The following is a 16,073-nucleotide window of genomic DNA, read 5'->3' as shown; positions in this document are numbered from 1 at the left end:
GACAATGTGCAGTGGCATTTAGGGATGTTTTGAGTTTTGTCTGGACTTCAGGAAAAATCTGGGAGGGCTTTCCAGGAAACTGCTCTTCACTCCAGAGGGTTTGTCTGCTGGGCAGTTAAAATTGGGCCTTAATTCTTTCAGTAATTACTTTTTGTGTCCTGATTCCTGGAGCTGCTGGATCTGGGAGCTGGGGATGCCCTTCCTGCAGTGGTGGTGATGGATGATGGAGGGATGGATGGATGGATGGATGGAGGGAGGGATGGATGGATGGAGGGATGGATGGAGGGATGGATGGATGGATGGATGGAGGGAGGGATGGATGGATGGAGGGATGGATGGAGGGATGGATGGATGGATGGATGGAGGGAGGGATGGATGGATGGAGGGATGGATGGAGGGATGGATGGATGGATGGATGGAGGGAGGGATGGATGGATGGAGGGATGGATGGAGGGATGGATGGATGGATGGATGGAGGGAGGGATGGATGGATGGAGGGATGGATGGAGGGATGGATGGATGGATGGATGGAGGGAGGGATGGATGGATGGAGGGATGGATGGAGGGATGGATGGATGGATGGATGGAGGGAGGGATGGATGGATGGAGGGATGGATGGAGGGATGGATGGATGGATGGATGGAGGGAGGGATGGATGGATGGAGGGATGGATGGAGGGATGGATGGATGGATGGATGGAGGGAGGGATGGATGGATGGAGGGATGGATGGAGGGATGGATGGATGGATGGATGGAGGGAGGGATGGATGGATGGAGGGATGGATGGAGGGATGGATGGATGGATGGATGGCAGGCAGTCCCTCTGGAAATATGGAAACCTGCAGGAAGCAGAGAGCTGGGAATGCTTTCACAGACATTTAGGGGCTCTCTGGCCCTTTCCAACCTGACCATGGACACTTCCAGGGATCCAGGGCCAGCCACAGCTGTGCCAGGGCCTGCTCACCCTCACAGCCAGGAATTCCTTCCCAAATCCGCTCCAAACCTTCCTTCTATCACTTTAAAGCCATTCCCTCATCCAAAGCCCCTCGCAAATTTTGTTTTCAACATTTGAGGGGGCTCTGAGACTCTTTGGGCAGAGCAGCTCCATTTAGAGCTGGTGCTCTGCTCTCACGGGAATTCACTTTAAAGTGAGCAGCCCCCAGGACAGGGGAAATCAGGATAAATCTGGATTTCATCCCCTGTGTTTTTTATTCACCCACCTCTCCTCTTGCATGCTGAGTTTAGCTGGAGTTTGATCCCCAGGATGTTCTAGAAAATTGATCATTTGGCAGAGAAAAGTATAAATTATTGTATAAAGAGTATAAAATATTGTATGGCAGAGTATCAAATATTGTTCGGGCATGGGTGTCAGTTTGTAATACCCAGATTTTGGTAAATGGGAAGTGCTGGTTAAAGCAAGAGGAATTCTCTGGGAAATAAAGTGAATTCCCTTTCCTTTTCCCTCCTCTCTTCCTTGGGAGAAGTTTCTTCACTTCCAGCCTGGCCTCACTTTATATCAAACATTTCACTCTTCCTCCTAAATTTGATGTGATTGGGACTGAATTTTCAGTCCTTAAAAACACAAGAAAACCTTTGTGTGAAACAAAGCAACACCGAGGATGGGAAGAATGAGCAAAACCAGGGGAACAAAAAAAAAAAAAATTAAAAAAAAAAAAAAAAAGGTTGAGACATGAAAGAATGGAAACATTTGGTTGAAATCTAATGTTATGTGGAAAAAATTGGGTTGGCAACGTGGTATAATTAAGCACTGGTTACTGTTGGCAAGTCCCAAGGCTCCTGAAATTCAGCCTAGCACTGGCTGGAGCATCCAAATGATGTCGTGGTTTCTCTGTGGACGTGTCTGGAAAAATCTGTGGAACTAAAATAAATAAATGAAGGAACTACACAAAAGGCATTTTTGAGGTCGGTTTGCTCCAAGTCTGGGCTCTTTTTTTTTTGCTTTCCAGAAGCCAAGAGGATTCTTAACATCATCTGGAAGCTCTCACAATGATGAGATGTCATTTTTTAAAAGGAGGAAAGTTGTATTAATGCATTCACAGCAGAGTTTTTCTTTGAGTTTGTGTAATAAGCCTGAGAGAAAAAGGAGAGTTTGGGGATGAGTGAGTGGAAAAGCTGCATCAGGGCTCATCCCTGAACTCTGCTGGGGGTTTTGTCCCAGCCCTTGAGCAAAACCCTGGATTTCCCATGGCCTGGGGGCTGATCCTGCAGCCCTGTGGGAGCCTGGCCCTGAGGGGTTGCTTGAACAGGATTTTATTGCAGATGCGCCAATGAAATTTGGGTTTTCAAGCAGCTCCAGGAGTCTCTTCCCATCCCTGTGCCTCAGGTTGTGTTGGTGATGGATTCTTTCTACTTTAAAAATGCTTTTCCTCCTTGGGAGATATTTTTCCTGTTGGGCATCCCCAGTGCCCCTCACCCAGCAAATCCAGGAGGTTATTTGGATTTTGTATTTAAATTTGGGACAGGTTTTTTACAGATTATACCAAGAGCACTGTGGTGTTCTGTTGGTTACTCTCAGAATCCTTTGAACTAGATCTAGAAATGAAATTTGGAGCAGAAGATCACTTGGGCAGCCACAAAACACCCCTTAAGTTTACTGGAAAAAAATCTCCATTTTGGAGTGCAAATGGAAGGGGATGTGCTGGATGGTGACGAACTGGAGTTCATCTTTAATAATGTTTTTTTTCTTTAAAAACACTTTTCTTCCTTGGACATCCCCAGTGGTCCTTACCCAGCAAATCCGGGAGGTTATTTGGATTTTGTATTTCAATTTGGACAGGTTTTTTACAGATCATACCAAGAGCACCGTGCTGTTCTGTTGGCTACTCTCAGAATATTTTGAATTAAATCTGTAGAGGAAATTTAGAGCTGTTTTCCTCAAGAGGGATGTGCTGGATGTTTGGTGGCCTCTCCTTCTCCTTCATCTCGATGAACACTGGAATTATCTCACCTTCCATTTATATTTTATACATTTATTATTCCATTTATCTCTTAGACAAATTATTAACACAGATTTGCCTAAATCTCCCTGTCAGCTGGCAGATCCCTGCCTGCATCCAGCTGTGCATCTGCAGCCAGGACCACGGGAATCCTTTCCAGAAGAAATAAAGCAAAAAGTGGTTCCTGGGCTCAGCTTTTCACCAAACTGCTTCAAGGCCTTTTTCTTCCTTCTCTTTCTGCTCCAACTTGCAAAGGAGGGGAGTTTGCAGGAAGGAGCTGAGTGGGAAAGGAGAGGTCACTGAGGGAGCCCCTGCTTGTCACTGTCACATTTAGGAACCAGATTTTGCGCTCCTTGTGCCTGTCAGCTGGAGCTGCTGAGGAAATTCAGCAAGGAGCCCGAGCTCATGAGCCTGGCTGGCCTCTCCTCCTTTGCTTTTCCTCCCTCCACCCCCTTTTTTTGTTTCCAAGACAATACTGGAGTAAGAATTCACTGCAGCCGAATTCCTGGAGATGCCACTCCAGTTTCCCAGGATCTCTCACCCTCCTGCAGCATTTTACACTGTGATTTTTTTTGCTGCAGCTCATGCAGCTCTCAAATATGAATTAAGCAGTGAGTTTGTGGGATTTTATTTTATTTTTTTCCCGTGCTGGATGGGCTGGAATGAGATACCTACTGTGTGTGCTCTTGTGTGCTGCAGGGGAGAGATCTGCTCCGAGGGCTGTGGTTCACCAGCTGAATAATGCAAGCATTGTTTGGGTGCCCTTATTTCCAGCTTGCACCATTAAAAGTGAATAGAAAGGTCAAGGAGATGAGTCACAGTGAACACAAGTGTCATTCTGCTCAGGAGAAATGGGAAAAAGGAGAGAAAAAGGAGCGTTCAGGAGAGGTGTTCCAGCTGGTGTCAGCCCTGGACTGGCAGGGAAAACGAGAGGAAATCTTGGCTGGGATCTGCTGGAGTGTCCAAGCCCCTAAAAACCCCAGGAATTCCTTCCCAATATCCACTCCAAACCTCCCTTCTGGGTAGGGGCTGGAGCTGGGCTCTGGCAGCTGGAGCTGCAGTGGGAAATCCAGGGGATGCTCTGGAGAAACTGCTGGGAACATCCAGGGGATGGTCTGGAGAAGTTGGGCTCTGTTGGGAACATCCAGGGGATGGTCTGGAGAAGTTGGGCTTTGCTAAGAACATCCTGGGGATGCTCTGAAGGAGTTGGATTCTGTTTGGAAGATCCAGGGGATGCTCTGGAGAAGTTGGGCTCTGTTGGGAATATCCTGGGGATGCTCTGGAGAAGTTGGGTTCTGTTGGGAATATCCTGGGGATGGTCTGGAGAAGTTGGGCTCTGTGCTGGGCATGGAAATCCAACCCCTGCCCTGGGGAGGGCTGGCAGCTCTGGCTCTCCTGTACAGCCAGTGGCACCCAGAAGGAAACAATTCCTCCAGAGCCACCTGGAAATTCCTTCTGCTCATCCAGAACCACCTCTCCTCAGCTCTCAGAGCCAGGGTGGGGTGAAGGTGCTCCTGGAGAGGGGTTTGGGCCTTGAAGCAGTTTGGTGAAAAGCTGAGCCCAGAACCACTTTTTGCTTTATTTCTTCTGAAAGGATTCCCTGGCCCTGGCTGCAGATGCACAGCTGGATGCAGGCAGGGATCTGCCAGCTGACAGGGAGATTCAGGCAAATCTGTGTTAATAATTTGCCTAGGAAATAAATGGAATAATAAATGTATAAAATATAAATGGAAGGTGAGATAATTCCAGTGTTCATTGAGCTGAAGGAGAAGGAGAGGACGCAGGGAAAGGACAAGAGGGAAGGGATTTAAACAGCCAGGGGGACAATGGGAAGGAATTGTTCCCTCTGGGGATGTTTCAGCCCTGGCTCAGGGCGACCAAAGCAGCTGTGGCTGCCCCTGGGTCCCTGAAGTGTCCAAGGCCAGCTTGGAGCGACCTGGGATAGTGAAAGATGTCCCTGGATGAGCTTTAAGGACCCAAACCATTGTGATTCCATGATTATCCCTGAAATTCTGCCGGGATTTGGAGGGGTGGGGTCCCCGTCTCTCCCTGCAGCATCCCAGGGAAAGACTGGAACAGAGACCCCTGAATCTGAGCACAGCCCCATGCCCTGCCCTGCCCTCTGCAAATGCCCATTTGTAAACGAAGCTTTTTAAATTTCCTGCCCAAATCCTGCCCCAAGAAGCCCTAGGCAGGTGGGGAGGCACTGGCAGAGCCCTGGCAAGGGGAATGTGGCTGAGGAGCTGTGCCAAGGGGCTGCCATGGGCTGGGGGCCTGGCCAGAGCTTTTCCCTTGGATTGCTGCTGGAATTGCAGCAGTGGCCAGGGCACAGAAGGAATTCAGGGCTTGTTAATGCTTTTTTAATAGGGTGGGGTTTAAATCCTGGGCTCCTGTACCTGTGGGTTTCCTTTTTTACACCCTCCTGTGGCTTTATCCCTTTTGCTCGTTGCTGTTCCCTGTCCTGCCAAGGAAACAGCCCCAGTGAATTTGGGATCGTGGTGTGCTGCCACAGACCCCCCTGCACACTGCCCAGCTCTCCTTTGGGGTTCTGGCAGCATTTGAGCCCTGAAAGTACAGAGGAATATTGACATTTTTGATTTCCAGCCATCGGATTTTTCAGTTCTGAAATCACTGTGCTGGTGTGAAATAGATATTCCTCTGAAAAAAAGAGAGAAAGCTTCAGAATCCTGATTTATTCTGCACATTCAGAACACACCTTCAGCAGAGAGCCAGAGCCAGCCCTGCTCCTTGTCCCTCTAATGGGGGCTAATTTCCATAAACAACTTTGCAAATGAATTTTGCCAGCTCAACTTTGATGCCAGGTGGCCCAAAATTCCACCAGAATTCCAGAGGGTATCAAATGTCTGGGAACTGGGTGAGGCAGCAGAATCATGGAATGATGGTTTGGGCTGGGAGGGAGAGGGGAGCAGAGCTGATTGAGGGCTGGGGCTGATTTTGGGGGGCCTGAGCCTGGTTTGGGATGAAACACTGGGATTGTGCTGGTATTCCGTGGAAATTTGGGATTTAGATATTCCATGGAAATTTAGGTATTCCATGGAAATTTAGGGAGATGGTGAGAGCAGAGCTGACCAAGGGCTGGAGCTGATTTTGGGGAGCTGAGGCTGGTTTGGGGTGAAACATTGGGATTGTGCTGGTATTCCGTGGAAATTTGGGATTTCTGCAGAGATTTCTCAGGGAGATGGTGTGAGCAGAGCTGACTAAGGGCTTGAGCTGATTTTGGGGGGCTGAGCCTGTTTTGGGGTGAAATATTTGGATTGTGCTGGTATTCCATGGAAATTTAGGATTTCTGCAGAGGAATGAGGGGGTGGAGATGGTGGGAGAAGAGCTGACCAAGGGTTAGAACTGGTTTTGGGGAGCTGAGGCTGGTTTGGGGAGAAACATTGGGATTGTGCTGGTATTCCCTGGAAATTTAGGATTTCTACACAGGAATGAGAAATCCCTCAGGGAGATGGTGGGAGCAGAGCTGATTGAGGGCTGGGGCTGATTTTGGGGGTCTGGGACTGGTTGTGGGTGAAACATTGGGATTGTGCTGGTATTCCATGGAAATTTAGGATTTAAGTATTCCATGGAAATTTAGAGAAATGGTGTGAGCAGAGCTGACCAAGAGCTGGAGCTGATTTTGGGGAGCTGAGCCTGGTTTGGGGTGAAATATTGGGATTGTGCTGGTATTCCATGGAAATTCAGGATTTCTGCAGAGGGATGAGGGGGTGGAGATGGTGGGAGCAGAGCTGGGGTGCGATTCCATGGGAGAAGCCTTGGAGCAGGGCACAAACCTCCCTGGAAATGCCCCTTGGAGGGTTTTGATTGGGAAATAGGAGGCTGTTCATGCCTCAAACACAGATCTGCTGCCTGGGGGCTGCTCAGGGGGTTCCAGCTCTGGTTTCCAAAGCTCATCGCGATGTTCTCCTCATTCCCTCTCTGTGGGGACAGGGAGGGCAGTCCCCGGGAGTCCCCAGGGGTGTCTGTGCTCCAGGAGAGGCAGCAGGGCTGGGAGGGAAGGGGATTTCTCCCTCTGGCACTCGGGATCCAAGGGAAAACAGCGAGGAATGTTCTCTCAGCAGGGCTGGCCCGGACGGGGAGAGGCGCATTATCACGTCCTGAGCACTTGGGGGGAGAAAGTCCCTCACTCTGCCTCTCTCAAATGTTTAAATTAAAACAATCTGGCTTTTCTGCAGCTCTTGGATGCTTTCCCTGCTGACCTCAGGAGCTGGGATGGGAGGAGGAGCCAACAGACACGAACTGGCTCTGCGTTTTTTTAAATTTTATTTTATTTTTTATTTTTTTTTCCCTCCAAGTCCTGAATCGCTGCAGGATGCAGAAGAGCAGAACAATGAGGGCCATATCTGCTCTGCAAAAATCCATTTTTTCCCCCCAGTGCTCTGCAATTAAGGAGCTGTATCAGGCAGCTGGGAGGCTGCAGGGAGCAGCACAGGCTTCTCCAAGGCCAGACATTCCCACAGCAGACTGGGAAAGGCAGGATCAGCCCCAAAACAGGACAGCAAAGCCAGGAAAGAGCCCCAGAGCCTCTGACAGCATCCCTAAGTGTGCTGGGGTTTGAGGGTTTTCAGGATGAGAATCTTGACTTTATGTTTTAGAAGGTTGATATATTATATTATGATATATACAATATTAAAAGAAAATTATTTTTAAAACTATATTAAAGAAAGAGAAAGGAGACAGAAGGCCAGAAAGGAATGAATAATAAAATCTTGTGACTGACCAGAGAGTCCAACACAGCTGGACTGGGATTGGTCATTAAGTACAAATAATCTACATGGACCAATCAAAGATGCACCTGTTGCTAAACCATCTCCAGACCACATTCCACAGCCATCAGATCGTTATTGTTTACATTTCTTTTCTGAGGCTTCTCAGCTTCTCAAGAGAAAATCTTAGCAAAGGAATTTTTCAGAAAATATGTCAGTGACACACCACCCCATTTCTCAGGAGAGAGAAAAATGCTTTGTCCCCTGTTTTTAAAGCTATCCTCAGCAGCATATCATATCATATCATATCATATCATATCATATCATAAGATAATTATATATTAGAACCATGCTTAAGAAAGAGAAAGGAGACATCAGAAGGCTTGCAAAGAATCAATAATAAAACCTCATAATTACTCACAATCTCAACACAACTGAACCATAATTAGTCATTAGATAAAAACAATTCACATCAAACCAATCAAAAAATGCACTTGTTAATAAACCATCTCCAAACCACATTCCACAACCATCAAATAATTATTGTTTGCATTTCTTTGCTGAGATTTGTCAGCTTCTCAAAAGAAAAATCCCGGCAGAAGGATTTTCATGAAATATGTCAGTGACACCTAAGGATGCTGAATCCTTCATCCCCAAATTCCCAACCCAGCTGTGCTCTCTGTGCTGGGAACTCTGCTTGGACTCTGATCCTTAAGGTCTTTTACATCCTCAATGAGTCTGAAATTCACCCAGGGCTCTGCTCTGACCCTCTGAGGCTCAGGCTGAGTTTTGTCCTGGCCCAGGGCCCCTGGCTGGGCAGAAATGGGAATTTTTTGGCTCCCTGGCTGTGCCTCAGGCTCTTGCAGCTTTGCCCTGCTCCACGTGGAGCTGGGGTGGAGCCAGGGCTGGGAGCAGCCTCTGCTGGGTTTGGGAATTTGGGAGGGAAGAAGCAGGGCAGCATCACTCCTGAGTTACAAAACTTCCCTCATCTCCTCCTGCTGCTGCTCTGAGTACTGGCACTCCATGGAAATTTGGGATTTCTGCAGGAATCCTCTCTGCACTGCGCAGTTTAAACACAAGTCCAAGGTGTTCTGCAGGGCAGCATCACTCCCAAATTACAAAACTTCCTTCATCTCTTCTGCTGCTGCTCTTGACTCGCTGCCTTTGCTCCCCACAGGAGTTTTGGGGAGTTTTTCAGGATTTTACAGTTTGGGAGTTTTCCAGGATTTTACAGTTCTGGGTGGGATTCAGGGCAGGAAAACACAGTGGGATTTCTTATGGCAACAGGGATAACACCAAAGTGATCCAGATTTTTCCTGTGAAATAGGAACCAGAGCTTGGTCTGGGTGTGGAAATGCCCATAAAGGACTTTGTGCTCCTCAGCTGAAGGGAATCAAAATCCACCCCAATAAACCCTGGGCTGCTGTGAGGCAGAGTCAGGGCACAAGTTTAAGATGTTCTGCAGGGCAGCATCACTCTCAAATTACAAAACTTCCTTCATCTCTTCTGCTGCTGCTCTTGATGTGCAGCCTTCACTGCCCACAGGAGTTTTGGGGCGTTTTTCCAGGATTTTACAGTTCTGGGTGGGATTTCTTATGGCAATAGGGATATCACCAAACTCATCCAGATTTTTCCTGTGAAATAGGAACCAGAGCTTGGTCTGGGTGTGGAAATGCCCATAAAGAACTTTGTGCTCCTCAGCTGAAGGGAATCAAAATCCACCCCAATAAACCCTGGGCTGCTCAGAGACAGGCAGAGCACAAGTCCAAGATGTTCTGCAGGGCAGCATCACTCCCAAATTACAAAACTTCCTTCATCTCTTCTGCTGCTGCTGCTCTTGATGTGCTGCCTTCGCTCCCCACAGGAGTTTTGGGGAGTTTTCCAGGATTTTACAGTTCTGGGTGGGATTCAGGGTAGGAAAACACAGTGGGATTTCTTATGGCAATGGGGATAACACCAAACCGATCCAGATTTTTCCTGTGAAACAGGAACAAGATTTTTCCTGTGAAATAGGAACCAGAGCTTGCTCTGGGTGTGGAAATGCCCATAAAGAACTTTGTGCTCCTCAGCTGAAGGCAATCAAAATCCACCCCAATAAACCCTGGGCTGCTGAGAGGCAGAGCCTGAGTTAAAGATGTTCTGAGGGGTGCTGAGAGCCCAGCAGGGTTTCCCTCCCTTCTCCAAAGCCTTGGCCAGACAGGCTGGGGCCCTCCTTGCCCTGGGGACACCCATCCCAAACCCTGAACAAACATTTAACTCCTTTTAGCAAACAGCTGAGCCTCTGCTGCTGCCCCATTCCTGCAGCCTGGGATGGAGCTTTTTATGGAAATCATCTGCTTTTGGGGGAGTGAAATCTGCCCCAGCCCTTTGCTCCAGCTCAAAAACCCAGAGTGGGATTTGGGGCTTTGTTGATGATTTTTTTCTGATGGTGGCAAAATGCCCAAACTCAGTTTTAGTCAATGGAAAGTCTAAAAATAGATGTGGGAGATGAGAGGGAGCTTCTGGGAAACTGAACTCGGGGTCTCTGATGCTGAGTATCAAAAGTGCCCCAAGAAATTCATTTTGGGGTGATTTCCTTCCTGTTTTATTGAGCCAGGGATGGCAGTGGAGGGGGTGCTGGTGCAGACAGGTAGGGCAGGCCTGTGCAGTGTCAACTGCCACAGGAAAATGTGGGAAATCCTTCTGGGAAGTCAGGCCTGGTTGGGAATAATCACTGGGAAAGCCTGGGGGTGAAATAACCCAGAGTTATTAACCCACAGTTAAGGGATGGGTGTGGGGCAGGAGCTGCTTTTGAGCTGAATTTGACCTGGGGTTGATATGATTTTTATATTCCCTGGGGTAATATCCTGGGGTTGATATGATTTTTATATTCCCTGGGGTAATATCTTGGGGTTGATATGATTTTTATATTCCCTGGGGTAATATCCTGGGGTTGATAGGATTTTTATATTACCTGGGGTAATATCCTGGGGTTGATATGATTTTTTATATTACCTGGGGTAAAATCCTGAGGTTTAAATGAAATGATTCAATTCTTTGTGCATGGCAGTGATGGGCTTAGAGCTGGAGCTTTTCTGCATCCGTGTCCTGGTGGGTTTGGGCAGGAGGAACCAGGAAAAGGGTTCCAAACTCTCCCATTTGGAGCGCTGCCCGCAGCTGGTGTTGTATTTTCTAGGAAGATTTCTCCCTTCTCCTCCCTCTGGAATAATCTCTCAGCATGCTCATGAGGGGATCACTCTGAGTGATCTCTTTGCATTATAAGGACAACATTTCTTTTCCTGTAGCTATGGAGAATCTCCCTTCCCTCTGGGTTCAAAATGAGGGCACAGAAAAATGGGCCCAGATCAATTTTAAGCCCAGCACTAAGTTGTTTATGTGCTGTTTATTTAGTGATGAGGAGAACATCAAAATGCTCCATGCAGGAATCAATCTTCCTAAAATACAGGATAAAATTTGCTGATAACTCAGCATCTGCCTTGTCTCCAGCATCCTAAATATTTCCTTCCCTCATTCCTCTCCCAGTGCCTTTAACTGCTCAGTGTGCAGGGTGAAAACACCAACCACGACTTCTCCCTGTTCACAAATGGTTGGAAATGTCATCTTGTGCTTTTCCAGATGCTGCAATTGTGCTCCTTTCCTCATTCCTCTCTCATTTCTCCCAAATTGTGCTCCTTCCCTCATTTCTCCCAAACGTCCAAGCCACTGGAAGGAAGGACAGAGGAATTCTTGTCTCAGTTTCACCCCAACCAGAGCAGGAGCTCAAAGGCAACCCCTAAAGTGTGACCCCAACATTGGGATCTGCAGCAGGATGGAGTGGCTGTTAATGGGGGAAAATGGGATTTGGCTTGGCAGGGAGGGAATGTCTGGCAGGGAAGGATGGACTGGGGAGTCAAAAATGAATTTTATCTTGGATTTCTTCCCAGCTGTGCAAGGCAGGGATGCAGCAGCTTCCCTGGGAAGGGCCTTGCAGTTGGTCCTGGTTCCTTCCCCTGGGTGATGTTTTGGGAAGGGATTCTGATCCTTCTTTCCTTCCCCAGGGTGATGTTTTCCAGGGTGATGTTTTGGGAAAGGATGCTGGTTCTACTTCCTTCCCTTGGGTGAAGTTTTGGGAAGGGATTCTGATCCTTTTTTCCTTTCCTGGGTGAAGTTTTGGGAAGGGTTTTCTGGTCCTGGTTCCTTTTCCTAGGTGATGTTTTGGGAAGGATTTCTGATCCTTTTTTCCTTTCCTGGGTGATGTGTTGGGAAGGGTTTCTGATCCTTGTTTCCTTCCCTTGGGTGATGTTTTGGGAAGGGTTTTCTGGTCCTGCTTCCTCCCCTGGGTGATGTTTTGTTGCTCTGGGTGCCAGGCTGTGCTTGGCACAGGACAAATGTCTGGATCCTGTTTTACCTCAGTGTTTTCCAAAGCCAAACCCCACTCTGGGGTGCTGGAGGAGAAAACCTGGTGGTGAGCTTGGCACAGCCAGCTCTGGACGTGACAAGAGCTTTGTGGGGATTTTTGGGCAGATTCCTGCCCCTTGTCTGCTCCCCAAAATCTGTCCCAGGGCCATGGGACATTGGTGGCCATCCCAGGCTGGGAAGCTGAGCAGGTTCTGGTGCTTGGGGGGAAGTGATGATGCTTTTGGGATGTGAAAATGTCCAGTTTCAGGTAATAAAGCAGGTGTTTAATTAAGCCTTAATGAGGAACGTGGGTGATTAAGGAGAGCTCCGCTGATTGCTCTGAACGCTCCCTTCACTCTCCCTGACTCCTGTGACCCTGCTGGAGCCCTTGGTGTTATCACCCTGCTTATCAGAGCAGAGGAAAAGAAATCCAGCAGGAGATTTGGGGAGCCTTTGAAGCATTTAAAGGGATAATGCCGAGGTAAACTCCCAGTGCTGTGGGGAGAGCAGCGGAACAAGGGGTGGATGTGGCAGGAATTGATTTCTTTGCTGCTTTTTACGCATCTGTGTCAGGAATTGGTTTCTTTGCTGCTTTTTCCTCATCTCTTTCCAACCTGCTGCTTTTTTGCCCCCTTTGGAAGGGTGAGAACGATGTGGGCTCTGCTTGTTCTGGAGTCAAGACCTGGGCAGAGAACAAATCAACCCCAGTCTGTTCAGTGCAGCGATGTGGGATTGATCCTTTGGAGCCAAAAAGCTCCTGTGGGGCTGCAGAATTCACTGCACGAGCAAAATCTCTCAGCCCTGGAGCTTTGGGGCACTGGTTTTGCCGCTGGAAGTGCCCAAGGTGGCTGTGCTGGATCTCGTTTGTGTCTCTGTGCTGTGATTTCACTGCTCAGCACCCTGTAAATGAATGGTTCTGTGCTGTGCTCTTAGAGAAATGTGATTTTTTTTTTTTTTAATTTTTATTTATTTATTGCCCATCTCTTAGAGCCAGGTTCTGACAGCCTCATTAAGAAATTAATACAGAGCAAATTGGGATTGTTGGAAGGCAAAGCCATGTGTTCTTCCTCAGTGAGATTTAGGATTTAGGGTCTGGAAGAGTTCTGTGGGAGCTTCTGCACAAAACCTCCCCTCTAAAAGCAGATTTATTTCCAAAGCTGGGCTTTGTTTGTTTCCCTTTTGAGGATTCAGTTGTCTGATGGCAAACTGGCTCTTCAGTGTTATCAAAAAAGCAAAATAAAATCAAAATGTGGTCACTGGTCCTTCCCTGCAAGGCAGCGATGGGAATATTGAGTTTTATCTCTTTTTAAATGCATTTCACAAAACTGGGAGGGATTTAGGAGCCAGCACCTGAAGCAGTGATAGGAATGTTGAGTTTTATATCTTTTTAAATAGATTCCAAAAAATTGGAAGGGATTTAGGAGCCAGCACCTGAAGCAATGATGGGAATGTTGAGTTTTATATTTTCTTTAATAGATTCCCCAAAACTGGGAGGGATTTAGGAACGAGCACCTGAAGCAATGATGGGAATGTTGAGTTTTATCTCTTTTAAAATAGATTTCACAAAACTGGGAGGGATTTAGGAACGAGCACCTGAAGCAATGATGGGAATGTTGAGTTTTATATCTTTTTTAATAGATTCAAAAAAATTGGGAGTGATTTAGGAGTGAGCACCTGAATGAATGATGGGAATGTTGAGTTTTATATCTTTTTTAATAGATTCAAAAAACTTGGGAGTGATTTAGGAATGAGCACCTGAAGCAATGATGGGAATGATGAGTTTTATCAATTCAGTGATGGAAATGTTGAGTTTTATATCTTTTTAAATAGATTCCAAAAAAATTCCCTTTTTTAATGGATTCAAGGAAATTGGAGGGGATTTAGGAACCAGCACCTGAAGCAGTGATGGGGTTTGGAGGCTGGAACAAGTCAGGAAGGGAAAGTTCTCTCTGGAGACTCAGCACAAAGGGATTTAAGTGTTGAAGATTTGCTCAAATTGTTGAATTTCATCACATTTTGTGTGGGACTTGAGAGTCCAGGTCTGCTTTGGGTGCCCTGCAGGAAAGGCTCATCCCAAAAGCTGCTGTGTGAAGCAGAGAGGCCTAAAAATGCCAATTCCAGGGCTTTTGTTGAAGCCAAAAATGCCAATTCTGGGGTTTTTGTTGAAGCCAAAAATGCCAATTCCAGGAGTTTTTGTTGAAGCCAAAAATGTCAATTCCAGGATTTTTGTTCAAGCCAAAAATGCCAATTCCGGGGGTTTTGTTGAAGCCAAAAATGCCAATTCCGTGGTTCCAACCTGAACCAGCCACGAGTGGGCATTTCTGACCCTTTTCCCATCACTTTTCCGTTTCCCAGGGGAGGCAGAGCCCTCCCTGCTCCATCCCCATGTCCCAATCCCATTGGGATTTTCCCAGGGGAGCAGCAGGGCTGGGACAAATCTCCAGTCCCAGCAGCACTGACAAGGAGAGCTCAGAGATTTTTATAACTCTCATTGGCCCCTAATTAGATGTTTGATGCCAAAGTAATGATCATAAAAGGCTCTTTATTTCAAACAAACCCATGTGAATAATTCTGTAAATATTTGTCTGGGCCAGCCTTGGGTTGAGTCCTGGGAAAGCTTTTTGGATGAGGATCTTGGACAGTTCTTGTTGGCTTTTATTAGGAGCGTGTTTCAATTTTTTTAGGTGCTATCTTTGGGTTTTGAGTCCTCCTGTGCGGAGAATGGAAGACCTGAAATGACATCTCAGCTCTTAAATGCAGCAGATATTTCCAGTGTCACCTTGTAACCGGTTTAATGGGGGAATGTCTGAAAGGAGGCAGGGGAAAGAACGCGCAGCTGTGACCCAGATTCCCCAAAATCACCCCTTGCAACCCCATCGTGGCAGCTGTGCCTTCCAGGCAGATGAAGGCAGGATTTTATAGGAATATTGGTCAGCAGAGATCCATCAGCTCTTGGATGGCTTGTGAGGGATGGGGTTTGGGCTGGCTTTGCAGCCTGGGAGGGGTTGGGATCCTGTTTGGAGGGTTTGGATCCCCATGGAGAGGTTGGCATCCCATGGAGAAGTTTGGATCCTGTTTTGGGGCCTTTGGGTCCCTGTTTTGGGGGTTTTTATCCCCATGGAGAAGTTTGGATCCTGTTTGGGGGTTTGGATCTCCGTTTTGGGGATTTGTGTCTCATGGAGGGGTTTGGATCCCTGTTTGGGGGGTTTTTATCCCCATGGAGGATTTGTATCCCATGGAGAAGTTTGGATCCCTGTTTTGGGGTTTGTATCTCATGGGGGAGTTTGGATCTCTGTTTTGGGGGTTTGGATCCCGTGGAGAGGTTTGGATCCCTGTTTTGGGGGTTTGTATCCCATGGAGAAGTTTGGATCCCTATTTTGGGGGGTTTTTATCCCCATGGAGGGGTTTGGATCCCTGTTTTAGGGTTTGGATCCCATGGAGAGGTTTGGATCCCTGTTTTGGGGGTTTGGATCCCTGTTTTGGGGTTTGTATCTCATGGAGAAGTTTGGATCCCTATTTTGGGGGGTTTTTATCCCCATGGAGGGGTTTGGATCCCTGTTTTAGGGTTTGGATCCCATGGAGAGGTTTGGATCCCTGTTTTGGGGGTTTGGATCCCTGTTTTGGGGGGTTTTTGTCCCCATGGAGGGTTTGGATCTCCATGGAGAAGTTTTGATCCCTGTTTTGGGGGTTTTTATCCCATGGAGAAGTTTGGATCCCTGTTTTAGGGGTTTGGATCTCTGTTTTGGGGGTTTTTATCCCCATGGAGGAGTTTGGATCCCTGTTTTGGGGTTTGTATCTCATGGAGAAGTTTGGATCCCTATTTTGGGGGGTTTTTATCCCCATGGAGGGGTTTGGATCCCTGTTTTAGGGTTTGGATCCCATGGAGAGGTTTGGATCCCTGTTTTGGGGGTTTGGAACCCTGTTTTGGAGGTTTGGATGCCTATTTTGGGGGTTTTTATCCCCATGGAGAGGTTTGGATCCCCATTTTGGAGGTTTGTATCTCATGGAGAAG

This window comes from Geospiza fortis, unplaced genomic scaffold (genome assembly GCF_000277835.1).
Source record: "Geospiza fortis unplaced genomic scaffold, GeoFor_1.0 scaffold27, whole genome shotgun sequence".
Taxonomy (NCBI): Eukaryota; Metazoa; Chordata; class Aves; order Passeriformes; family Thraupidae; genus Geospiza; species Geospiza fortis.
Note: the sequence above shows the minus strand (reverse complement) of the source record.